Source organism: Choloepus didactylus, chromosome 12 (genome assembly GCF_015220235.1).
Source record: "Choloepus didactylus isolate mChoDid1 chromosome 12, mChoDid1.pri, whole genome shotgun sequence".
In the NCBI taxonomy this organism is placed as follows: Eukaryota; Metazoa; Chordata; class Mammalia; order Pilosa; family Megalonychidae; genus Choloepus; species Choloepus didactylus.
The window spans coordinates 59,140,611-59,161,331 of NC_051318.1; the positions used below are offsets into that span (position 1 = coordinate 59,140,611).

Here is a 20,721-nt window from a genome sequence, read left to right on the forward strand (position 1 = left end):
TTCTAGATACAAATCAAGAGTGCTCATCAATGACCAGTCATTTAGGCCAGCTGAAAGGAAAAACCTCAATATCAACTAAATATGCTGACTGACCCTTGAAACAGTTGTAACAGTAGTGGTTAGTTAAGGAGAAAGAAAATGGTGAAAATGGACAGCTCACCTCACAAGATATGAAGTATAACATAGCAATGAAATACAAATGTTAAAAATATTTCATACATAAAAATACACCAAAAGTTTTTAAAAAATTAAATTCTGAGGCACAAGTACTGTAGAACTTGGGTAGATGACCTTCCAACCATATCATGAAAAACCTGCAACTGTATTCCTCCTCTGGAATGTCTTTTTTATCTTGGAAAGTAGTTCCTTACACGTGGGGCCCGTGAGCACTGCCATCACTGTCTCCCCCTTGCATCTGCATCTGCATCTGCTCCTGCATTCTTGCAATCATCTCTTGCATGTGACGAAGTTCGGCTTCCTTTTACAGCAAGATCTGGTCTTTGTTCATATCCTCATTCTCCACTTTCCTGCCGCTCCACTTGAGCAGCTCAGAACGGAAGTTTCCGCGGCGCAGGTCCTGGGTCACCTCCTGCAGGTCCTGCATGTGGGTGATGAGCACTGTCCTCAGCTTCGGGAAGTCGTTGTGCCCCAGATTTGCCACCTCCACGACGCCCCATGGGTAGAGGCGGCCTCCAACCTTCTTGCCTTCGGCTTCAATAAACTGACTGGATCCAACCACAGAAAACGGAATGCTCTCCTTGAGAAGTCTCGTCTGCTCTTTAACATCCTCCTCTTCATCTGATTCTGCATCAGGTAAGTGATAGATTTTGATGCTATGTTCTTCAGTTTCATCCAGAATCCTCTTCAGCTGCTCCCACTCCTTCAGAGTCAGCGTGTCGGCCTTGGCGATGACGGGCGCGATGTTGACCTTGTTGTGGATCGCCTTCATGAACGCCGCGTCCAAGTGCTTAAGTCCATGTCCAAAGGTGAAATGAAGTAAAAGCAGCAGTGCACTCGATTATCTGTGATGTGCCGTCGATTCAGCCCACTCTTGTCGTGCGGGTACCGTTCAAACTGCTCCTCAGTGCAGGAGACGGTGGTCTTAAAACAGTCTCTGCAGTTGATGGCATCACAGTAGCCGGGCGAGTGCACCACAGTCAGGCGCAGCTTGACTCCTCGCTCTTCAGTCTCAACCGTTGAAGCCTCAATTCGGACAGTTCTTTCAGTTTTCTCTTCTGCTCCAGGTATGATTGTTTCTGGGTAAAGATCAGTAAAGAAAAGGCTGTTTATGAGAGTTGATTTTCCTAGACCCAATTCACTGATCACCGTTAGTGGGAACTTGAACCCTTTTTTTTATGGATTTTCTGTGCACTTGATTTGGAAGATTTGTAAATCCAACATAGCCAGGAGTTTCTGGATTCACAAACTGCATTGGTTGCTGCTTAGACATTTTCAGGGAAGTTTTGTCAATCACTGACGACTGAAGACCAGGCGCCAACTGACTGCCTGTGGTACTTTTATAACAAAGTAGCAGCCCTAGCAAACTAAGACAGGAATTTATAAAACCAAGACATGTGAAAATTCCCAGCACATTTCCTGTTGATCTTTAAATTTGTTGGACCTGAAAGTGAAGAATAGCTTGAAGCCAGGGATGATTTCTTTGTGGATAAACTCAGCTGTCATCAAACACTTGTGTGCATGTAGAGATTCCCTTATGGAGCTGTCCTCTCCAGGACCTTTTTACCTTCAAGTCTTAGCTGCTTATACAAAAGAGTTAAATAGTATTTGAGTGCTGGTCTTAGAACCCCAGTTGTGCTCTCTTTCCCTTGTCAATACCAGAAGATAACTCTAAATGGTTTCACTAAATTAATGAAAACTCTGCATCCTGCTCCTCACTGGGCTTTATCCTCTGATCAGTCAAAACTTGCTTGTACAACATGCAAGCACAACATATAGCACAGTCAGAAAGAATTGACTTTGCTAAGGTAAAACTTTGTAAAGGGTACTGCATAACACAGTCAATCCTCATTAATCGCAGATTCCATTTTTACAAATTCACCTACACACTAAAATTTATTTGCAATCCCTGAATCAATATTTGCAGCATTTCCACAGTCATATGTAGAGAGGCAGAAAATTTGAGTCACCCAACTGTGCAACTTTCCAGTGAGGTCAAACAAGGTGTCACCCTGCCCTCTTTTTTCAACTTTCATACAGCAAATAAGTATCCTTTTTGTGGAATATTTAGTGCCATGTTTTTCACAGTTTTGTACTTTTTGTTAATGATTTCACTGTTTAAAATGGCCCCCAAGCAGAGTACTGAACTGCTGTCTAGTGTTCCAAAGGTCAAGAAGGCTTGCTGTGCCTCATGGAGGAAGTACATGTGTTAGATAATCGTCAAACAGGCATGACTTACAGTGCTGTTGGCTGTGAGTTCAATGTTAGTGAATTAACACCTTATTTTTTTCCAGGTTTTAAAAATTAATTTTATTTACAAACACTGTACACCCACCAAGCAAAACCTCCCCTTCTTACAATCCACCCCTCCCCTGCCCCATCCCCTGGTAACCTCTAATCTACTTTCTGTCTCTGCAAATTTGCTATTTCTAAATACCACATATAAGTGACATCATACAATAGGTCATTATGTGCCTTGCTTATTTTATTCAGCATAATATTTTCAAGGTTCATCCCTGTTGCAGCCTGCTTCAGAATATCAATCCTTCTTATGGCTGAATAATTTCCCATTGTTTGTATGTACTACACTTTGGTTATCCATTCATCGGTTGATAGACTCTTGAGTTGTTTCCACCTTTTGGCTATTGTGAAAAATGCTGCTGTGAACATTGGTACACAAGTATATGTTTGAGTTCCGGTCTTCACTTTCCTTGGGTATATGCATAGCAGTGGAATTACCATATTGCTTTCCACAATGACTGCACCGTTTTACATTCCCATCAACAAGGCACTTGTTGGCATCCTAGCCAACACTTGCTATTTTCCTTTCTTTATTTAATGATAGTAATCCTTGAGGGTGTGAAGTTGTATCTCACTGAAGTTTTTATTTGCATTTCTTTAGTGGCTAATGATGTTAAGCACCTTTTCATGTGCTTGCTGGCCATTTGTATATCTTTGGTGAAATGTCTATTCAAGTCCTTTGCCCATTTCTTAATTGGGTTTTTTTAATTGAGTTGTAGGAGTTCTTTATATATTTTAGATATTAAACCCTCTTATCAAATATATGATCTCCAAATATTTTCTCCCATTCCTTAGGATTGTCTTTTCACTTTCTTGATAACGTCCTTTGATGCAAGTTTTTAATTTTGATGAAGTGAAATTTATCTGTTCAACATCTTATTTAATGAGCTCCAATTACCTGTCCCCCAATGCTTAATCTTGCTTTGCTTCCAGTGCTAAATCTTGCAATGATTAAACGTGCTTAAATTTTTGTTCAGAGGCTTTGTTTAAATGTTGCTTTAAAATGTTCTGAAGGTAATGATACTTTTTTGGATGGAGTTAAATTGGTGTAATCCCTAAAATGCTGGTGAAACAAAGAACTTCCTGGGGAATCATTGTATGCAAATTTAAGGAGGAAGCAAAAGATATAAGGTGTCTTTAAATAGAAACACACCAAAAAAGTGGTTATGTAGCGAGCAGTTGATGAATTGCTGTGAACAGCAGTTTGTGGAAGCTTAACTCTGTATTTCCCCAAGGGGCAATGGTTCAGTATCACTAATTCAGTGCTGGAGGCAACATCATAGAACAGAGTACTGCGCATAATGGGAATCAACTGTCTATTGCCTATTCTGGCAACAGATACTCTTTTTTTAATGCTTCTTTTAATTGTGAACTTCAACATATATACATAACAGTGATAACTTTCAAAGCATGATTCAACAAGTAGAGAACAAATTTCAAAGAATGTCATGGGTCACAGCTATTTCCATTACTGTAAAATATAACATGCATACAGAAAGGTGTTAACTTTTGATGTACAGTTCAATAAGCAGTTATATAGGTAATTTCAAAAACTATTATGGGTTACAGTTCCACAGTTTCAGTTCTTTCCTTATTATGCAATATAGAGTATATGCAGAAAGGTGAAGACTTTCAAAGCACAATTCAATGAGCAGCTACAGAGTAAAACTTCAAAGGATGTTATAGGGTACAGTTCCACCATGTCATTTACCTCCTTCCAGCTATTCCAAAACCCCAGCATCTAAATATATGTGTATGTACAGTGGCTGTACCATTATACAGTCCCACCAGCAACAAATAAGAGTTTCAATTTCTCCACATCCTCTCCAGCATTTGTAGTTTCTTGTTTGTTTGATGGCAGCCATTCATTGGTGTGAGATGATACCTCATTGTGGTCTTGATTTGCATCTCCCTAACAGCCGGTGAAGATGAACATTTTTTCATGTGTTTTTTTAGCCATTTGTATTTCCTCCTCAGAGAAATGTCTTTTCATATCTTTTGCTTATTTTAAATTGGGCTGTTTGCACTATTGTCATTGAGTTGTAGGATTTCTTGATATATGCAAGATATCAGTCTCTTATCAGATACGTGGTTTCCAAATATTTTCTCCCATTGCATTGGCTGCTTCTTGGCAACAGATATTCTTGACTCCAGTTTTCAGGTAGAGTTCATGCTATCCAAATATATAAAACATCCCAAAGGAGATTCTTTTTAAAATTATTAATTTTAATTCTATGGGTAATACAGATATAGCTTTCCTCTTAGTTAAAAAAGAAAGAAAGAAAAGCACAATCAAGCAACTAAAATAGAACAAATTAGACTAAATTCCCCTCTGAACACCACCCCTAGTCTTAATCTCTCTTCTGGGTTAACCAAAAGGAAGACTCTGGTTTGTGTCCGATAGAGCTTTCTCTATGCATATATGTTTCTAACATATATCATGATACTACATGATATGATTTAGTGTTTATATTTCTTCTTACACATTTACATGTATGGTATACTTTTGTGGGTTTATTCTTTTGTATATTTACATAAAAATTATCACACTGCATCATGATGCAAATTACAGTGTGCTTCTAACAATACATCTAGTAGAATTTCCTAGGAATAAACATATATCAATCTTTTAATGGCTGCAATGCAATCTACAGTATGGATATGCAATAAATCTCTTCTGATTTTCTATTAAAGCTAAAACTGCAATAAAAACCCTTGTCTAAGCCTCTTTGCGCGTATGAGAACATCACATGTATTACTCTAGAATAGTGTAGACAGCAAAAAGTAAAACTGCTAGATCATATGCTATGGTTATTTTAAAATTAATTAGATAATGCTAAATTATCACAAAGTGGAACCAATGTATGCCCTTACCGTATGTTGTATTTTCCTACACCCTGGAGAAGACTTGACCTAATCGATTTTTTTTTCATTTTGATCAAACTAATAGGTAAAAAGGCTATTTAATTTTTGGTCTAATTAGTTTTTCATATTCCTGAAAATCTTGACTAGCTTTCCATATTTTTATTGACCGCTTGTAATTTCATTTCTGTCAATTATGTGTTAAATTCTTTATACATTTTTCCATTAGGTTATTTATGGTTTTCTTATATATTTCTTCTATAAGATCATAGAAGTTATGTTTAGATTATTAATTCTTTATAATATATTTTGCTAATATCATCTCCTGGTTTATCTTTCTTTTAGCAGTTTTAGTGTGTCATTTGTCATATAAAATGATGCTGTCAAATATATCTTTTTCCTTTATGGTTCTTCCATTATAAATTCGTTTTTCATTTCTTGTTCAGAAAGGCCAACTGTCCTAGTTTGCTAATGCTGCAGAATGCAAAACACCAGAGATGGACTGGCTTTTATAAAAAGGGGGTTTATTTGGCTACACAGTTACAGTCTTAAGGCCATAAAGTGTCCAAGGTAACACATCAGTAATCAGGTACCTTCACTGGAGGATGGCAAATGGCGTCCGGAAAACCTCTGTTAGCTGGGAAGGCACGTGGCTGGCATCTGCTCCAAAGTTCTGGTTTCAAAATGGCTTTCTCCCAGGACGTTCCTCTCCAGCAAGCTTGCTCTTCTTCAAAACATCACTCACAGCTGTACTCCGTCCAGTCTCTTTGAGTCAGCATGTTTTATATGGCTTCACTGATCAAGGCCCACCCTGAATGGGTGGGGTCACACCTCCATGGGAGTATCCCACCAAAGTCACCACCCACAGCTGGGTGGGGCACATTCCAAGCAAATCTAACCAGCACCAAAAGTCTGTCCAAGCAAATCTAACCAGCACCAAAAGACTACATCAAAGATAATGGCGTTTGGGGGACAAAATGCATTCAAACCGGCACACCAATTTATATGCATATGTTTCTGTATTTACTTCTTAGATTTATGTCAGTTTATTTATTTATTTATTTTCATCTATCTATTTACATTCAGGCATTTAAGCCATTCTGGATGTAATTGTATTAATAATATAAGATGAGATCTAAAAATAATTTTGCAAATGGAAAGCTCATTTATTGAATCATCTCAACATCATTTATGGAATTGTTCATCCTTTCTGCCCAGTTTCAAAAATTCCACCTTGATTATATACTAGATTTCCATCTATATGGAATCATTTTCAAATTCTGACCTGTCCATTGATGGAGTTACCTCCAAATTCCTCTTCTTTTAAACTTGAGCCTTCATATATACAATTGTATTAGGATGCTTTGAATTGCAAGTAGTGGAGAACTCAAGTGAAATTGATAAGCAATTAGAGAAATTACTGACTCACTACGGATTCAGAAGTAGGTTCAGATCCAGGAAAGACCTGAACCAGCACCTCACATGAGAGGGCAAGGACAGTTTCTTAGTGGCAAAACAGTTTCTCTCTTTAGGTTTCACAGCTTTGCTTCATCAGTTTTAACTCCATTCTCAGCAGCACCCTCTTTTTTTTAATTAAATTCAGTTTCATTGAAATATATTCACATACCATACAATCATCCATGGTGTACAATCAACCGTTCATAGTACCATCATATAGGTATGCATTCATCACCCCAATCTATTTTTGAACATTTTCCTTACATCAGGAAGAATCAGAATAAGAATAAAAAGAAGTAAAAAAGAACACCCAAATCATCCCCCCATCCCACCCTATTTTTCATTTAGTTTTTGTCCCCATTTTTCTATTCTTCCATCCATACACTAGATAAAGGGAGTGTGATCCACAAGGTTTTCACAATCACACTGTCACCCCATGTAATCTACATTGTTATGCAATCATCTTCAGGAGTCCAGACTACTGGGTTGCAGTTTGATAGTTTCAGGTATTTACTTCTAGCTATTCCAATACATTAAAACCTAAGAGGTGTTATCTATATAGTGCATAAGAATGTCCACCAGAGTGACCTCTCGACTCCATTTGAAATCTCTCAGCCACTGAAGTTTTTTTTCATTTCATTTTGCATCCCCCTTTTGGTCAAGAAGATGTTCTCAATTCCACGATGCCGGGTCCATATTCATCTCCGGGAGTCATGTCCTGCGTTGCCAGGGAGATTTACACCCCTGGGAGTCAGGTCCCATGTGTAGGGGGGAGGGCAGTGAGTTCACCTGCTGAGGTGGCTTAGCTAGAGAGAGAGGGCCACATCTGAGCAACAAAGAGGCACTCGGGGAGACTCAAGCACAATTATATGCAAGTTCAGCTTCTCCTTTGCAGTAACGAGCTTCGTAAGGGCAAGTCCCATGATAGAGGGCTCGGCACATCAAACTGCCAGTCCTCAATGTTTGTGACAACATCAGCATCAGTCCAGGTGAGGACGTCCAACACTTCCGCATATTCCTCCAGCTCCTCTGGGGGGCCCTGAAAATATATTTTTATTTTCTGCCCAAATTACTTTGGGATGTGTCACTATTTCACTCTAACCTATACTAACCTACCATATCTCACTTCCTATTCAAAGTTCCATGTAATTGTGGTGTTTGAACAAACTGACTGTAGAGTTATACTGTTTAGAAAATATAGATCCTGCACCAAATAGACATCTCTTCCCTTGGTCTCACATGGAAGTTGAAGTTGTAAAACCCAGTCAGTTTCAACCTTTACCCTTTGGCTTGGTTTGCCCTGGTCTTAACCAGATCTTCAGCAGCCCCTCTTGCCATGGTCCAAGAAAGTGAGAAGAAAAAGTCTGTGTCTAGAATTCCCAGAAAAACTGTCAACAGTTTACTTTGATTGGTTCAGCTTCTTACTGGATAACATGACCATCCCGAAACCACACACCGTGATCAGGAGGGGGGAAAGTCAATGAAGGCTACCAATGTAGTAAGGTTAGTATCTACCACAAATCAGAGATTTTGGCTTGAGCCACTGGGTGGAAAATGGTGACATTTACTGAAATAGGAAAATTTCAGGGAAGAAAGTTGGGAGAAGGTGGGGGTGGGGTGGAAGTGAAAGATCAGGAGCTTATTTTAGACTAGTTAATGTGAAGTCCTTGCAAAATCTCTAAGTGTACATCAAGTAGGCATTTGATATATGGGTCTGAAACTTATGGGAAAGCTTTGGACTAGATATAGAAAAGTGGGAATCATCCTAGCTTTATATTTCAGAGATTAAATATAAAGCTATTGAAATAGAGATTTTTTTTTAGGGAGAGAATCTAGAGAGAAATCAGAGGCAGGCCCAGGACTTAACTTTGAGGAACTCTGATGTTTAAAGGTTGGAGAGAGGAGAACATATTGTAAAATTATCTGAGAGTGTGTCCTCAGAGAAGCAGAAGGAAAAGTAAGGGAACATGATGTCAGGATCTTGGAGGAGTTCACTAGGTAAAGCAGACAACCTGAAGCATGGACACACATTCATGGGGCATCTATCCAAATAATAATTAACCAATTCATATGTGCTTGTGATAAAAGCCTTTTAGAAGGCATGTTGATGCCTTCGGTGAAGCAGGCATAATTCTGGAATCAGACAGACTAGTGACTGTCTATCTTGATGCTCTAAGATTAGCTCTGTTGAAAATGGCAGAGTGGTGAGGTGTAGGTTTTAGTTACTCCTCCAGGGCAGTGGGTAGAAAGCCAGGAACTGTGTGGACCAGACACCACAGAGCAATTTGACTTTGGGCATACTTCATACAATACTCACAAATGCACAAAACAGCTGAGATCAGCAAAATCTGTAAGTTCTCATGGCAGGGGACCTGTGCCCCTCCCTGCCAGGCTTAGTCCTGTGGAAGGAGGGGCTGTCTGTGCTGGCAACAAGGAGGAGAACTGCAGTTGCAGCTCTGATTGAAAACTCAGGCTGCTGATCAAAACTCCAAACATAGACTGAGACCAGACACCAGAGAATCCGGGAGCAATCTACCCAGCAGGGAGGAGATAGGGCTAGCAAAAACAGCAAAAAAACAAAACAAAACAAAACAAAAAAAAAAAAAAACAAAAAAACCCAAAATAAAAACAGACACTTTCTGGAGTTCTGGTGAACATAAATAAAACAGAAAAGGGCACAGCTCAGGCAGTGTCAGGCTCTTATGCAAATCCAGAGGGTGAGGTCCCTGGTCTGAAGAGCCAGTTTCTCTGCTTTCTTTATTGTTCCTTAATGGCCCCAATCTCCTTGTCTCTCAGCATTTCAATAGCCCATTAGATCTGCAAGGAGGGCTCTTCTTTTTTTTTTTTTTTTTTTTTTTTCTCTTTTTCTAAAACAATTACTCTAAGAAGCCCATTACAGAAAGCTTCAAAGACTAGCAATTTAGGCCCAGGCAAGAGAGGAGCTAAGATAGCTCTGAGATACAAAGCAATAAGTCTAGTGGCTGAGAAAATTCACTAAATGCCACAACTCCCCAAGAAAAGGGGGGTATCCCCTTACAGCCATCTTCCCAGAGGGCTGGGAATGCTCCTGCCCGGCACCAGCACCACAGCCCAGAGCTGCCCAAAACAACCCAGTGTGATGGGAAGTGTTTCCAACAACACAAGCACAACACCACAACATAGGGTGTGGACAATAGCCTTTTGCACACCCGCAGCTAATTGTCCTGGAGCCTGGAAGGCAGAGCTGTGTGAAAAGGGGGAAATTAACACACCCCATTCAGCCATCCTTTCAGCAGACTGGGAACACCCCTACATAGCCTTGCAGCCCAGAACTTCCTTTGGTGGATGGTGCTCACCCATGACGTAGCACAGTCTTCCCTCAGCAGGGGACCTAGGAGGGCATGGCTTGGAAGAGGGACCCACTTGCAAGTCCCAGGGGCCATATGCCAATACCAAGGACTTGTGGGTCAGCGGCAGAGACAAACTGTAGCAAGACTGAACTGGAGGATTAGACTATTGCAAGAGCTTTAAATCTCAATGAACACCTGGGAGATTTGATTATTAAAGCCTCCCTCCCTCCCTAACCTCTCAGACACACACCCCATATCAGGGCGGGAAGCACCAACTGCACATGCAAACTTGGTGTGCCAGTTAGACCCCACAAGACTCACACCCCTGCTAACCATAAAGACAAAGTTGGGGAGAACTGGCTTGAGGAGAATAGGTGCCTCGCGGATGCCACCTGCTGGTTAGTTAAAGTGTGCTCCATGAAGCTGTAGATCTGACAAATTGGAGATAAGTGTTTGAATCAGTCTACATATCCTAAAAGAACCCTATCAAGTTAAGCAAATGCCAAGAGGCCAAAAACAACAGAAAATTTTAAAGCATATGAAAAAACCAGGCGATACGGATAACGCAAACCCAAACACCCAAATCAAAAGATCAGAGGAGACACAGTACTTGGAGCAATTAATCAAAGAACTAAAGACAAACAATGAGAGCTTGGCACAGGATATAAAGGACATGAAGACCCTAGAAGAGCATAAAGAAGAAATTGCAAGAGTAAATAAAAAAATATACGATCTTATGGAAATAAAAGAAATTGTCAACCAAACTAAAAAGATTCTGGATACTCATAGTACAAGACTAGAGGAAGCTGAACAGTGAATCAGTGACCTCAAGGACGACAGAACAGAAAATGAAAGAACAAAAGAAAGAATGGGGAAAAAAATAGAAAAACTCGAAATGGACCTCAGGGATATGATAGATAACATAAAACATCCAAATATAAGACTAATTGGTGTTCCAGGTAGGGAAGAGAAGGGTAAAGGTCTAGGAAGAGTATTCAAAGAAATCATTGGGTAAAACTTCTCAAATCTTCTAAACATCATAAATACACAAATCATAAATGCCCAGTGAACTCCAAATAGAATAAATCCAAATAAACCCACTCTGAGACATATTCTGATCAGATTGTCAAATACTGAAGAGAAGGAGCAAGTTCTGAAAGCAGCAAGAGAAAAGCAATTCACCACATACAAAGGAAACAGCATAAGTCTAAGTAGTGACTACTCAGCAGCCACCTTGGAGGCGAGAAGGCAGTGGAATCACATATTTATAATTCTGAGAGAGAAAAATTGCCAACCAAGAATACTTCATCCAGCAAAGCTTTCCTTCAGATTTGAGGGAGACCTTAAATTTTTCACAGGCAAACAAATGCTGGGAGAATTTGCTAACAGGAGACCTGCCCTACTTGAGATTCTAAAGGGAACCCTACTGACAGAGAAACAAAGAAATGAGAGCGAGATATGGAGAAAGCTTCAGGACTAAAGAGATTCAGTATGGGTACATTAAAGGACATTAGAGAGAGAGGGAAAAAATATATCTGACAAACATAAACCAAAGGATAGGATGGCTGATTCAAGAAATGCCTTCACTGTAATAACGTTGAATGTAAATGGATTAAACTCCTCCAAAAAAGATACAGATTGGCAGAATGGATCAAAAAAAAATGAACCATCAATATGTTGCATACAAGAGACTCATCTTAGACACAGGGACACAAAGAAATTGAAAGTGAAAGGATGGAAAAAAATATTTCATGCAAGCTACAGCCAAAAGAAAGCAGGAGTAGCAATATTAATCTCAGATAAAATAGACTTTAAATGCAAGGATGTTATGAGACACAAAGAAGGCCACTACATACTAATAAAATGGGCAATTCAACAAGAAGAAATAACAATCATAAATGCTTATACACCCACTCAAGGTGCCCCAAAATACATGAGACAAACACTGGCAAAACTAAAGGAAGCAATGGATGTTTCCACAATAATTGTGGGAGGCTTCAACACATCACTGTCTCCTATAGATAGAGCAATCAGGCAGAAGACCAATAAGGAAATTGAAAACCTAAACAATCTGATAAACGAATTTTATTTAACAGATATATATAGAACATCACATCCCAAATCACCAGGATATGCATTCTTCTCTAGTGCTCACAGAACTTTCTTCAGAATAGATCATATGCTGGGACATAAAACAAGGCTCAATAAATTTTAAAAAATTGAAATTATTCAAAGCACATTCTCTGAACACAATGGAATACAAATAGAAGTCAATAACCATCAGAGACTTAGAAAATTCACAAATACCTGGAGATTAAACAACACTCTCCTAAACAATCAGTGGGTTAAAGAAGAAATAGCAAGAGAAATTGCTAAATATATAGAAGTGAATGAAAATGAGAACACAACATGTCAAAACATATGGGATGCAACAAAAGCAGTACTGAGGGGGAAATTTATAGCACTAAGCACATACATCAGAAAGGAAGAAAGCGCTAAAATCAAAGAACTAATGGAGCAACTAAAGAAGCTAGAAAATGAACAGCAAACCAATCCTAAATGAAGTAGAAGAAAAGAAATAACAAGGATGAAAGCAGAAATAAATGACATAGACAACAAAAAAACAATACAGAGAATAAATAACACCAAAAGTTGGTTCTTTGAGAAGATCAACAAGATTGACAAGCCCCTAGCTAGACTGACAAAATCAAAAAGAGAGAAGACCCATATAAACAAAATAATGAATGAGAAAGGTGACATTACCGTGGATCCTGAAGAAATTAAAAAAAATTATAAGAGGGTACTATGAACAACTGTATGGCAACAAACTGGATAATGGAGAGGAAATGGACAATTTCCTGGAAACATATGAACAACCTAGACTGACCAGAGAAGAAACAGAAGACCTCAACCAACCCATCGCAAGCAAAGAGATCCAATCAGTCATCAAAAACTTCCCACAAATAAATGCCCAGGGCCAGATGGCTTCACAGGGGAATTCTACCAAACTTTCCAAAAAGAACTGACACCAATCTTACTTAAAATCTTTCAAAACATCGAAGAAAATGGAACACTACCTAACACATTTTATGAAGCTAACATCATAAATACCAAAACCAGGCAAAGATGCTACAAAAAAATGAGGGTGAGGAGTGCTCACGCAAGCAAGACTGAAGGTGATTTATAGTTTTCCCACCCAGTCCATGTAAATATCTATCTGTGCCACACAGATTTATAATTAAATTTAATTCTGGGAATTCACAGTTAGGCCCAGAAGCTGCTAGTGTTCAAATTTACTATATTGTTTATACATGATTTTGAAGTTAAAATATTTGTCAAAGAACATGTTCTCTGGAAGCTCTTTTTTTTTCTTTGCCCTTTATAAGCCTTCGTGTTTCTTTGTTTTCATCTGTGGAATATGAATTTTATTTAAAATTCCAGATGGTAGCCTGTTCCTGGTTGTGTGTTTATTCTTTTATTTTGGGCTGCTTTTTTTTTTTTTTTAAAGTACTACTCTCACCTCAATGACTTATTTTGCTTTCTTCTGTAGTTTTGATTATTAATGGTTTAAATATTTATATATTTAAAATGAGCAGCTTTGTATCAAATTGTGTAGTATACTTAATAAACATTCTTAGTTTGTCTATTAAAAAATATTAGCATTGTTCAATGGTAAACAGCTACTGCAAGAGGTTATTGTGAAGACTGATGAAAAAACACATCTGAATCCCCTGATAGATAGGTGCTACTCCTTTCTTTATTCTCACTGGAAATGGGAAATAAAGGGCAGAGGGAATTACCTGTAGTGTGTATGGGTCTGCATATCCATGTCTACATCGGTTTGACTGAGAGGCTAATGGCTTTTTAATTACACAGTAGGGCTTTATTGAGAATTTGGCTTGTCAGAGGTGTTTACATGACAGGAGGGACGTGGCCTGGTTGTTCCTCCTTGACTTCTGATCTCTTTGCTTCTTCTGTTTCTCCCCCCTGCCCCCAACACATTAGCTGTAGAATTCACTTCACAGTTCTGCATCATTCCTTCAGTTTAATCACCTCTAAAGAAAGTACAATATTCATCCCTAGGCAATGTCCACCATATCTTGAGTATATGTCTGAATTTCTCTTGACTCTGGGTCACATAGACATTGCCTTCTCCGACTCAATTCTCTGCTGTGGCAGTGTTTCTTATTACTTATTCTTTCAGTCATTGTTTTTCTCATGACTTCGTCATGCATTCATTGACTTCTAGAGCATAGATGGTGCTTTGAGAAGTAATCTAATCACCCATCACTTTGATTTACTTCACAACTCCAGGGTTATGAGATATTTTTGCTTAGACTTAGGCCTTTAGAATATTTTGACATTACAAAACACTGGAGAGTACACTGTACCAAACAATGCTGTCCTCAGTACAGAGATCAACCAGATGATCTAATGTGTCTTTTCAGTTTCTAATTTCTATGATATCTTACAGTATGGCATTTCTTTATAGCATAATAAGTCCTTTATATGAAGAAATGAATATATCATCTATTTCTTTATTGCCATTTTGCTCTTGAACCACAATGTAGCTTCTGACTGATCCGTGCATTGAAGTTAGAAAGCAGATGCGCATCCTTCAACATGTACTATAGTTTTTTCATTAAAAGGTAGCTCAAAATTGGTGAGAGCTATACATTTTGTAATAGTCTGAGTTTTTCTCTGGTAGACAGTGAAAACACAGAAGAATACATACTCCTTCCACTTCTAAGTTTTATTTATTTTTCATCAAAATCTTTCACCCAGTTATAAATCAGTTCTAAAATCAATAAATGACCCTGTAACATCTTTCGTTTCAATACATCAGTCCCACTTGCTCCACTAGATACAGTACATTAATAACCTGTTGTTTTATCATTATCAGGATTCAAGTTTAACAAGTACATTATGTCTTCAAAAATATTTATAATTGCTAATTATAATGATATAATTAGAAATACAACAGAATTTGAATGACTTGGATGGAACGTTTTTGCCAAGAGTTTAATTTTATTAATGCTTTCTAAGCAGTTTAAGAAATTCTTAACTTGTATTTTAGAAACATTTACTTTCTTTGCTTGCTTTTATACACATTAACAAGGAGAAAAAAAACTAAATTCCATTCAGTGCTAAACAGAATGGCAAATCTTTTGATTGTTCATTCATCTCTTAAGGACCACGTGAGCCAATTAAGACTTCACTGAAGCACGATAAATTAGCACCAACCCAAGTGAGCACTACATTAACTGCTCTCCCAGCTTTCCTATCACAGGAAACTAAATGACCAAATCCTGAAAGTGTCCTGTATTAGCTAATATATACATTTCGGTCCTTGTTAATGCCAACTATGGCATCTCTGATGCCAATTATTATGTTTAAACTGCTGACATTGCAATAGAGTTTGGCAACTCACAGGCTTTGTCCCAGTCCCAGAGCCAATCCTGACCATGACAGTGTGTGTGACTATGGAATTAGACTGCCTCCTGCACTAGTTAGTCTGGAATGAAGGGTGAGTTCCAATGCTCTTTTTACCTCTGGATCCTGGATTACTGACATCTCCTGGCTGGTTGACGCTACTAGTCTTTTTCCCTGGGTATAGTTGCCTTGCCTTCAAATTAGGACTCCAGGACTTTTTGAGAGTAGCTAAGTGTTCTTTGTTCATTTCTCTTCTTCCAAAAGGAGGCTTGAGTACTAGGAAAAGCCAGAACCAGGAGTTTCATTGTGGCTAGTTCTTAATGACCTTACAAGGAGGTCATTCTTAATTCCTCCCCTAATGGGGACTCGGGTCCCTAACGGTTCAGGCCTCCTATGCTTTCTCAGGGGAATTGGATTCACAAAATCTGCTTCCCAGAATAGCCCTGACAGATGGTGTTATGGTTATACATGCAGCCATGTGGAGTAGTTGTTTACTGGATGATTTCCAACAAAGTCATAAAAGAAAAACTATTTCTCATAGATGATTAAAAATACTATTCTCCCTTGTTAATAATTTTCATACCAGTTGAGACAAGAATTGTCACATATGTAAAAGTAAGACCTCTTTTCTAATGGCACTTCATTTAGTACATTTATTCCAGGCAAAGAAAATAGCAAGGTAAATGTAATTGATACAGCAGCACCAGCTGGAGGTCACCTCACCCACGTGCACGGCTGAGTAAGATCAACCCTGCTGAGCAGCTCGAACACTCCAAGTAGCCAGCATAGGCCCTGGGCACATGGCTGACTGTGCCGGGAATTGGGGATGAGGGTGAGGGTGAGACAAAGGGGCGGCCTAGCTCCGAGGGAAGGGACGGAGGAAGGTCTTTGGAAGCTGTGAGAACCCAACATCAGAATCACATCTCCAAGGTCATTCCAGTCAGGGACATTTTAATAAATGCTTTATAAGTCATTCTGAGGGTTGGTGTATTCTGACAGTACAATTACACTGCAAATAGAGGACTTTCTAGCATCTGCAATACATACGTGGAAGACCCAAGGCCTTTAGTTATGACTTCCTTAAGACCTTGACTCTGAAAGCAGGTGCATTCAGTGATTCTCATGAGGTCTCATGTGACCTGAGGGCCTCTTTTCACTCCAAAAGAATCGAAGTTGACCAAAGAGGAAACTCCGTTGAACTGTCCAAGGGGCCATTACAATCTGCCCTGGTGAATCAGAAAAACTCAGTATGGTGTTGAGTGACACTGTAGGTGCTTACATGAACTGCATTTTATGGTTTTATTTTTTTCATATTATCACAATCCCAACTCAAAAAGCTTCCTTACACTTGATTTAAAAATTACTCAATAAGAACTGCTTAGTAGTCCAATTTTTTTTTCCAGTTTACCTAGGTAAGAGAAAAGGTTTCCTCATTTCTCACTGAATTTCTGGGGCATATGAGAAGTCATGAGAAATGGGAAATCTGAGCCCTGAAAACCTATCTTCATGTTGTACAGATTTATAAATGCCTCAGAATAATTAACAACTTTTTAAAGTAAGAGGTTGCACTTCAAGTTTTTTTTTTCTTGAAACTACTTATGCAGTAATCCAGAGATTAATTTCAAACCCCTCTACTTTTAAAAAGCACAGTTATGAGGCATGGTAATAAATAATATTGTGATATGTGCTACAAAATAAATAAAAGTAGTGTACCTCTAAAATGTAAAAGTTATTTGCATTTATGCTGATTTACACGTTTTCTCATGACTATCCTTCTCACGACTCATAAATGACTGCATGTCTATCAAAAATATCATTACTTGTTATGATTCTAGTCTGAATACAGCATAATATTTCTAAAATACCAAATGGTATTTTTATTTTACCAATCCAATTGTTACTCCTCTGCACAAAAATCTTCAATAGCTTTCCTCCATTCTTACAATATCGTGTTAAATCCTAACATGCTGTTTCCAGCTATAATCTGAATTCAAGCTACCTCCTTGGCCTTACCATCCTCTTCCCATAGTCTGTGTGTCCTGGAGAACAGGACAAGTGTCTCCTTTCTAATTTGCAAAGGCAATTTCTCTTTGCTTTGGCTCAAACGCTTCCTTCTGCTCTATTTTGTCCTCCCCACTCCTTGCTTCTCCATCATCACTGCCCTTCAAAATCTACCAAAGCCTTAAGGTCCAGTTTAACAATCATCTTTTTTTGAAACTATGACCTTCATCTTTCGGGCTACCATAGCAATTGGTATAGTTATTCATCACTTGGCACAGTTTTATAATTATTTTTGGACCCAGTTGGTTGCCATGTCAATACTCTCCCCTTACGGAGTGTATTGTCCACTGCAGGCCCTCAGTGACCTTGTTTTAAATTTAATTGACAATAACCAAGTACTAAAGCTCTTAGGCTGTATTAACACTAAGAATTTTTGGTCCAGTGTTAAAATACTATTTCTTCATAAATATAATAAGAATTTCTTGGTCTATTTTCAGCATGTAAGTAGTCATGTTTGGTAGTTACTAGTCTAAGGAAAAAAACGTTTAACTTAAATGATGAAACAAACATTTAAAATATCTGTAATGGCAAAGAGAGTCTAATATCAGGGCCAAACTGAAAGACAAGGGAGCCCAATAAAACTATAAATACCCGGAGTAATTTCATTGGTTAATAAGGAACTTCTCCCTGTTTGTTCAAAAGAGTATTATCAAATGTATACCCATTAATGTTTAAGGTAACAATTATGAATTTTACCGAGGACCCAGGAGTTGCCTTTGGGGCCTGGCTTTTACCACTCATTCTACTCTGGTTTCCTGAGGAAACCCTGCCAATCTGAACTGCCCTAATGCTATCTGGCCCTGTCAGAAGGTGGGAGGCCTTGTAAAGTTCTCATTAAATGCTCCTAATATAATCAATTTCGGTGTTGCAATTATATACACTGAGACTTGTTATCTTTTAGAAGCTTTGTAGCTTGGATTCCTTTAGTAATTACACAGTAGCTTCCAATCAGAAATTGAATCCTCCTTTTTAATCACTTACCCCAAAAGCAGTACCAAGGCCAGAAGACTGGGAGAATTCCCACTGTCACTAAAAGCATTCTGGCAGAACGGAAGCCTGGAAGCCTGGAACCATCTTACCTTCTAATAAAGCTTGCCCTGCTCCTGTCTCCTCCTCCTCTGGCCCTTTCATAAACACAATGCCCAATGTTTATATTTCCCACCCTTGAAGCCTGGGAGCCATCTCAGAAGTATTAAGAAGATAAGAGTACCTATAAAAGCCCTTAGGAGGGCTTGACTTTAGAGCTAACAATGGACTATTTACTTACCTTATCTGAGGATGGGTGTTCCCTTCAGTTCATTAGAGAAGGCTGGGGCAGAGGAAATTTACACAAGGGGCTCTGGACCTTGAAAATCTCCTAGGAAGTGGCCAGACACTGAGGGCACCAGCCTCTCTGACCTTGACCGGTTTGGCCGGGCTCCAAACTAGTGTATTGTTTCAGGTAAAACCCTCACTCTACTTGTTAAAACTATAATTATTATTTTTTATATAACAGAACCAAAATACACACAGGTAGATCAGAAAGATTTTAAGATTATTGTATCATTCAAGTGGGGAAATAAACATAGGCCACCCAAATAAGAACAAGCAGAGCGTGTTTATTCAGAGCTTGCTAAAGCAAGGCAGTCAGCCACCACTACTTGGATTTGGCAGAGACTGGAAGGTAGGCAGGGGGGAGTTTGGAAAGCTTTACAGTGAGGAAAAGGAAGGCTTTGGGTCTGCTCTGATTGGAAATTTAGGGTATGGAATATTGGAGCAGGGCTAACTAGAAGTGCGGCATCCTATGTGATGGATTTGAGGAGCATATTTGGCTTTTTCTGGTTAACTATGACTTGGAAAAGGGGGCAAAATTAAGGAAGCTAGCAGTTAATGTCTAAATCCTGACTGTTTGGGACCGACTGCTACAGAGGCTGTCTTTTGACTTCCCAGCTGGTTATTTCAGAGATTGTGGGTCAGAATTCTATTTTAATATATGGTCTGGTCATTGTCCTTTTGTATATTCAGTTTCTTAGAAGGATTTTCTTGTTGTTGTTAGTTTTTTAATCACCCTAAAATGGGATAATATCCAGGAAAGTATAGAAAACTTAAGAGGAGAAACAAACTACACCCTTATCTCTGGATATTTGTTAAGTCTAGAAGCACTTACTTTCACTAATTTAAGTGAAATTAGGCATATAAGAAGGGAAATATTTAGAGGGTATATTCAGGAAAGAGAAAACAATCTCAGGAATGCCAGGTAAGAAACTGAATTAGATAAACAGAATATGGAGTCTTTCATTCTGCAAATATTTTTGAGTAGGGAATTCAAACAACTCATAGTAAACAACTGAGTAGTAAGTGCTAAGATGAAGCTAAAAGTACATCTTACAGGGGAAACAGCTATTTGGGAGGATCAAGAAATGCAGAAGTGATATGTAAACAACAGGCAATACTTGAACTAGTGGGGGTTAGCAGGTCACGGGGGAGGGATTATTCCTGGCAGAGGGAATGATGTATGTAGACTGCACTAAGACAGGGAGAAGAAGGCACAGTCAAAGAACTGAAAGGAAGCTGATGTGGTTATAGGAAATGAAAGGCTAGTGAAATAGACAGATGTCTTGTCACCCAGGACCTCGTAGGTCACATTCAGAATCTTAGATTGTGAATTTTATCTTAATGTAAAAGGAGAGCCATTAAAGGACTTTAAGATGAAGAGCTACATGAAAATATGTGCATGTTAAAAAGATCATTTTGACTGCAATGAGGTGAGTGTATTAAAGGAATGCAAGTGCCATGTGCGGAACCAGTGTGGAGGCTATTAGAATAGCCTAGATGAGAGATAACCAGGACCTGAACTATGGAGGTAAAAAGAAAGAGGCCCATTGGGAGCTAATTATAAGGAAAATTGGATAGCCTTAGTGATTAGTTGGATATTGAGACCAAGGAAGGGAAGATGTCAAAGATAATTCCCTACTTTCTGGCTTGTGCAATTGATTAAATAGTAGAGGCATTCCCTGCAATAAGGAATATTGGGGAACAGCCATGTGTGGAGAGAAACTTGTGAATTTAGTTTTGGAGATATGAAGTTCTGGGTGCCTGTGAGATAAACTAGTGGAGATGA

The 20,721-nt window shown here is 38.7% G+C and overlaps 1 pseudogene; it reads right to left on the reverse strand.

The window, feature by feature from the left end:
• Nucleotides 1–367: 367 nt before the first annotated feature.
• LOC119507252 lies at nucleotides 368–1,462 on the reverse strand (annotated as a pseudogene).
• Between the last annotated feature and the right edge of the window lie 19,259 nt (nucleotides 1,463–20,721).